This window comes from Hippopotamus amphibius, chromosome 11, assembly GCF_030028045.1.
Source record: "Hippopotamus amphibius kiboko isolate mHipAmp2 chromosome 11, mHipAmp2.hap2, whole genome shotgun sequence".
NCBI lineage: Eukaryota > Metazoa > Chordata > Mammalia > Artiodactyla > Hippopotamidae > Hippopotamus > Hippopotamus amphibius.
In genome coordinates, this window is record NC_080196.1 from 21,160,271 (window position 1) to 21,167,078 (window position 6,808).

Here is a 6,808-nt window from a genome sequence, read left to right on the forward strand (position 1 = left end):
TGCTGGCCTCATCCTTATCCTCACCGCTCAGACTCTCTTCTGATAGCTGATATCGGGGAATTTGAGACAGATCTTGCCCGTTTTCCCCTAAAGCTCTAAGAACTGATATCTGGAATATCTGATCTTCAATTGGTGCGAAAGGTACTGCAGAGCAGCGGGCGTGGCTGTAATTAAAATCAAGTGGCCCAGTAGTTCTCACTGCAAACTCCGCGTCCTGGCAAATGGGCAAGCTGCTTATTCCTTACTCTCGTCAACGTGCAACCTCTGACCCTCGACTGCTCTGGATTCAAGCAAAACCCTCCGAGTTGGATTAGGGGTCCTGTACTTCCTTTGACAAAAGCCAGTCGAACGGGATGTTAAAATCTATCAGAGAGTGAGAGAATTTATTTGACCACAGCCCAGAAAATTGAAAAGAGGATGAGGGTAGAGCGTCAAATTTTCTAGAAACCAATCAAAATAAAACAAGACGACGAAAACCTAGATTTCGGCCTATAATCTGCTTTAGGACAAGGAGTTAAAAAGTTTGCCAGCCACGGCTCCGTAGCTCAGGGGTTAGAGCACTGGTCTCGTAAACCAGGGGTCGTGAGTTCGAATCTCACTGGGGCCTCGAAAAAAAGGATCTGTTTTCTACCTGGCGCAGGTGATTTTAATTAAGAGATGCATAGAATTCTAAAAGATATTTGGGTCACCCTCCATACTAAAAGTGGACCTTCTCAGGTACGAAAGGAATTCCATGAGAGAAATAAAGCTGCTGTGCTGAGTTCTTGATGATACCTGAAGTTCAGGTATAAAAAAGTCACTTGAAGTGCCACCAATACAATAATTAATAACAATATAAGCCAGCTGATAAACTTTCAATAATTTCTATTAGGATTCAATCAATTGCAACCTAGAGTCCTGACTAACTCGGGGTGCTGTAGGCCTAAAGAGATATTGTAATTATCGATTTCATCATACTTACCTAATCGACAGTAAGCACCCCTGAAGGCAGGAGTCCTATCTTGTTTGACATTGTATCTCAGAACCTTGCGGAGTATGGAACTTAGTGGGTGCTCAGTAATGGTTTGTTGAATTAAGCCGAGCTAAGGAAATGTGACCAGAGTGTGGTGAGTTTGTAAGCGACTTAGCAGGCATAAAAATTACCTGAAGGCCAAGGAACCAAGTCAGCTAATAGAGAACAAAGAAAGTAACAAAGGAAGAAAATCTGATGAAGATTCTACCTAAATAGGAAGCAACTAATCTTTCTGGTCTCAATTTATTATCCCATTATTGAAATTAGCTGTCTGCAAAAGGAAACCCCTGATCACTTCTGAACAGCTAACTTAAATTACTACAATCCAGAATCTATGTCAAAGATGAAATAATGGAATTTCCATATACCACGTTTGTATTAAATACTTAATAATATAATAATGCCCATGAGTCACAGATACATTCCTCAAAAAAGTACTTTGGATTCTTGAAAAAATCCAACACACTTTACATTGTACCATGTTTGAAATTTTTATTGTAAATTGCTAAAGATGCAGGACAGGCACAGGTGATTTGTTTTTATTAAAATCAACCAGAAAAAAAAAATCAACCAGAGTAGCTGTCTGTTTCTTGCAGCTGAGGACTCTGGTTGTTCCTTCGTCTTCATAGTTCTTTATGCTTTTCATGGCTTCATGAATACCACTCTCTCTGCTCGAAATATGCCTCCATCCCTTCTCCTAGCTAAGTCCTACTCATCTTTCAGAATTCAGCTCATATATCACTTTAGCTTCAATCTAGGTGAGAGGTGCCTTTTCACAGCACCATTTGTACACCTTTATTATAGCATATATTGTATAATATCTAGTAAATAATGGATGTATTTTTTCTCTGTTTCTTCTAAAATGGCACATTGATAGTAGAAACCAAGCCTTGTTTAGAGCTGTATCACCACAAGCAAGTTGGCATTCAAATATGTGTGGAAACGTTTTTAAAAAATGAGTGAATGCTACATTTCCAAGCCTGCATGTACTGTGTAGACAGATGACATTATCAGGAAATTATTTACCCTGATGTTAAAGGAAATAATATGGAAAACTAAAACCATCATTGTAATAATTTTACAGTCTTAATGTCTATGATATTTGCAGTTTATCCACTGAACTTCAGGGACCATGATTTTGGCACACATTGGTAAAAAGCTAATTGTGTGGCACTCTGTTCAGTAATTTAAAAAATGCAGCAAACGATTTCCAGTTCCTTGGGTAAAGAGCTTGGAAGTCACCACCCTGTCCTAACAACAGCTAAAAAGCTGAACAGACTAAAAGCCAACAACTCTTCTTCAATCCTTAAGAGAGAGAAGAATACAGGTCAAACCCCTACTGCCAAGAGTAGAGAGACAAACAGGTGAATACAAGTTACAAGCTTACCAAGCAGAGACTCATGACCAGAAACTGCCGGGGAACCAGCACTGGGTAGAAAACCTGAACTGTAATTGATGAATTTCTGGAGGCTCAATGTGGACAATTCTGAGAGTTAAAAACTCCAGGGGAACTTAGTCACAGGGGCGCCCTAACAATATTGTGAGATTTACTACCAGGAGTTCAACCAAGTTCTGAAAGTAAATATCGGAGAAAATTTTCCTCATAATTCTGGCAGAGAAAAAAGAAAAAGAACCGTTTTGAAATACACCAGAAGACTCTGTTCATCTTTAAAAGGCCTGCCCTCAGGAGCAACTAGTTAACCAGAGCCTGACCTGATGGGGTATTAGCAGAGCCTGACTGACTTAGGGGAGGGGAAATACCCAATTTCAGTCAGTTCTAGCCTTCTATACAGGAGAAGGAAAGTGCCCAACTCCAGCCCAGTCCAGCCATCCTATCCCATCTAAGGGGAGAGGAAAAAACAGAAATCTTGTGAAGTTCACAGTCCAGATGCATAGGCCCACTAAAAGGTCACTGCAACCTAATCATAGGACTATAGAACATTTCCCTTCCCCTACAGCTCACCACCACATTGCTTAAGGCCTATTTACAGCAATTCCTTTTACTCAGCACATTAGGTCTGGATATGGAGAAAAAATTACCAGGCATACCAGAAGGCAAAAACCAAAAACCAAAAGAAGTCACTTGAAAAGACAGAGCAAGCATAGCAGGGATGTTGGAATGATCAGACCAGAAATGCAAAACAACTGTGATTAATATTCTAAGGGTGCTAATGCATAAAGGAAACAACATGCAAGAACAGACAATGTAAGCAAAGAGATGGTAATCCTAAGAAAGAAAGGAAGAAAAGAAATGCTAGAGACCAAAACCACTATAATGGAAATAAAGAATGCCTTTGATGGCTTAAAAGTAGACTCTGCACAGCTGAGGAAAGAATCTCTGAGCTAGAGGATATATCAATAGAAACCTCAAAAACAAAAAGCAAAGAGAATAAAGACTGAAGAAAACAAAAACAAAAACAAAACAAACCCAGAACAGAGTATCCAAAGACTGTAGGACAATTACAAAAGTGTAACATATAAGTTATGGTAATATCAGAAGGAGAATAGAAAAGGAACAGAAGAAATGTTTGAAACAATAATGACTGAGACGTTCCCTAAAATTAATGTCAAACACCAAACCACAGGTTGAGGAAGCTCAGAGAACACCGAGAAGAATACATAACAAGAAGACTAGAACTAAGTATATCATTTTTAAACCACAGAAAATCAAAGGTACAGAAAAAGTCTTGAAAGAAGCCAGAGGACAAAACACCTTTCCCATAGAGGAACAGAGGTAAGAATTATATCCAACTTCTCCCCTCAATCCAGAATTCTGATACTCTTCATAATTATCCTTGAAAAGTAAGCAAGAAAGAAAGACTTTCTAAGACCAACAAAATTTAGGGAATTTGTTGCCAGTAGACTTCTTTGCAAAAAATGCTAAAAGAACTTCTTAGGAGGGAAGGAAAAAAATATAGGTCAGAAACTCAGGTCTACATAGACAAAGGAAGAGCACTGAAGAAGGAATACGTGAAGGTAAAATAAAAACTTGTATGTTTCTTATTCTTAATTGATCTACTATATAACAGTTTATTCAAAATAATGGTATCAACATTGTACTTGATCATGTATGCTTATTTGTATATCACATATATATGTATATATATTTGCTTATTTATATTTACATATATATGACATGAATGACAGCAATTATACAAGGTACAGGAGAGAGGAATTGGGATTATTTTGTTATTATAAGGTACTCACACTATTCATAATGTGGTATAGTGTTATTTGAAAGTAGACTTGGATTAGCTGTAAATGTATATTGCAAACCCTAGGGAAACCACTAAAAAAGGAAGTATTACTGATATGCTAAGACAGGAGAGAAAAATAGAATCGTATAAATGCTCAATCAAAACCTCAAAAGGCAGAAAAAGTGTAGATGACAAAAGTAGGAAAAAAGAACAAGGGCAACAAATAAAAAGCAATAATGAATTAGTAAATATTAATCCAACTATATCAATAATCACTCTGAATGTTAATGGTCTAAATACACCAATTAAAAGATGGCGCTATTATCAAAAATACAAGAAATTACAAGTGTTGGTGAGGATGTGGAGAAATGGGAATCCTCTGCACTGTTGGTGGAAATGTAAATTGGTGCAGTCACTGTGGAAAACTGCATGGAGGCTTCTTAAAAAATTAAAAATAGGACTACCATACGATTCAGCAATTTCACTTCTGGGTATTTATCTGGAGCTTGAAGGAAGTGTCCACGTTGATGAACTAGACCAAGCTGACCCAGACAGAGGGATCCAGAGAAATAAATACTCCAACCTCTCTGTCTTCTCTCATTCTGATCTCCTGCTAGTGCTCCCACAAATGAAACTCAAGTTGCAGTCACAGGGCAGGGGAGCACATGTTGTAGTCCATACAGGCCAGCCTTCCATGAAGAATAGGCAGAAATCAGAAGATGTGTGTGTGTTTTAATGTTAACAATTCAAAACACTTAGCTTTCTATCTACATTTTTCTCCATGAACATAATTTTATGCTTATAATGCCTATGTTGTGTTAATGAAAGTCAGTTTAATATCCGGTGACATACTGTCTTGTAAGTTTTCATCTCTTAAGAACAATAAATCCCTAGATACTGGTTCTTCTTATCTAGATCCAGACTTGGAACACAGTAGCATGAGCGCTATTATGAGGTTCATATAAATCACTTACAGCAGTGTCTGGCCCCTGATAAGCTCGATCCCTGGTGGCTGCTATTGTTATTTAGATGGAATGACCTCTAGAGGTTCAGGCAGATCTCGGTCTCTGTCCAGGACTGTGTGTTGGGAATGCAGGAGGAGATCATGTGGTGAGATAGTCATTACTAAAGAGTCTATGTCGCTTCTCACTGCTCCTCACTTTAAGGTGTATGTAATGATCCCAATACAGTAATTCAATAGACACCAAATTGTGGAAACAGTTCTGCCCTCACATCCCTTCATGTGTCTGTATGCAGAAATTTGCTCACTGGTCTATTACTCTTAGTCCTGTTTGTTAAGCACTGCGTGGTCAGGGATAGTCAGACTATTCCCTTCTTTACACTATTCTCCTTTTCTCTGACAGGAATTATTTCAAAAAAGCCAAAAGTCTTCTTGTCTCGTGTGCATGTGACAGCTGCGATTTCCCCGCGCCCAAAACAAGCAAGCGATCACACATATAAACAAAACTAGCCTTATAATTAGATGCTCCAGGCAGGAAATGAGGATACAGGGTGGGCATCAGATCGCAGAGGCAGACTATCTGCAATGAACCTCTAAAGAAGCTCAAAACAGGTGGAGGAGCAGGGTGGCAGTGGGGGTGGTGGACACCGCCTTGATCTCTGTTAACACGCGCCACAAAAGAGCGGTTACCACTCTGGCTGTTTTCCCGCAAGAGAGGCCGGACCAGCTGGCTGTATGATTTCGAATGCGGTTTTCGGGCAGGCTCCGGGAGGATTTGGGGGAACCGGGAAGCGCAGCCTAGAGGTGCTGCACAGCGAGGCGAGTAGTCCCGCCAAGAGCGCCGCGGGTGCTGGGAGAAGCGCGGAGCCAGGGCTGGGCTGGCTCGGCTTCTCGGCATCCTCCATCCTGTAGGAAGCATCAGGGACCAGCCAGGCTGTGCGCCGCGATGCTGTGCCTCAGCCAGATAGCCCTAGTCTTCCATGGAAATCGTTCCCTTCTTGGAGTCAAGGCGAGGAGGAGCCAGCGTCAGCTCGCCCTTTCTCCTCAGCCTTCTCTCGGGGCTTCTGAACGGAGCACCCCTGGATCCCTGGGAAATGCTGATTTCCCGCTGGCGCAGAGGAAAGGTCACATACACGCTTCCGGGAAAGATGGAAGCGTCTCGATCAAAGTGTGTTTTTTTCGCCAGGTTAGCTGCGGTGGAGGAGGGTGGGTGGGTGGGGGAAGAGGGTCTCTAGCAGTGCCACGCCCTCCCGCTCCAGCTTGTCGCAGGGACCGAACGCACCCGTCGCCCGTCGCTCGTGGCTCTGTAGAGTGCGCACTGAGAATAGGAAGAAAGCATGCTCCAGTGGCGCAATCGGTTAGCGCGCGGTACTTATACAGCAGTATATGTGCGGGTGATGCCGAGGTTGTGAGTTCGAGCCTCACCTGGAGCATGTTTTCTTCCCTTTACGATTTCAGTCTCTTCATTCTAATGATTTTTATCCCTCCTCTTTAAAGAAAAAGCTAAAAAGAGGTTGTTACATTTTCCATGGTGAGAATGCAGATATTCCCACGATTACCGAGGATATTCAGTCGTTTTCAAACATAGGAAGAAACCACAAGCCAAAAGGAGGCAAATGGAGCATATTCAAGCAAATT

At 41.1% G+C, this 6,808-nt stretch overlaps 2 non-coding genes across 2 annotated transcripts; both read left to right on the plus strand.

Annotated features, from left to right (window-relative positions):
- Positions 1 to 534: 534 nt before the first annotated feature.
- TRNAT-CGU (transfer RNA threonine (anticodon CGU)) lies at positions 535 to 607 on the plus strand. Its single transcript has one exon. It is a non-coding gene; the product is annotated as a tRNA-Thr (tRNA).
- Positions 608 to 6,509: 5,902 nt separating this feature from the next.
- TRNAI-UAU (transfer RNA isoleucine (anticodon UAU)) lies at positions 6,510 to 6,603 on the plus strand. Its single transcript has 2 exons — positions 6,510 to 6,547; positions 6,568 to 6,603. It is a non-coding gene; the product is annotated as a tRNA-Ile (tRNA).
- Positions 6,604 to 6,808: the final 205 nt, after the last annotated feature.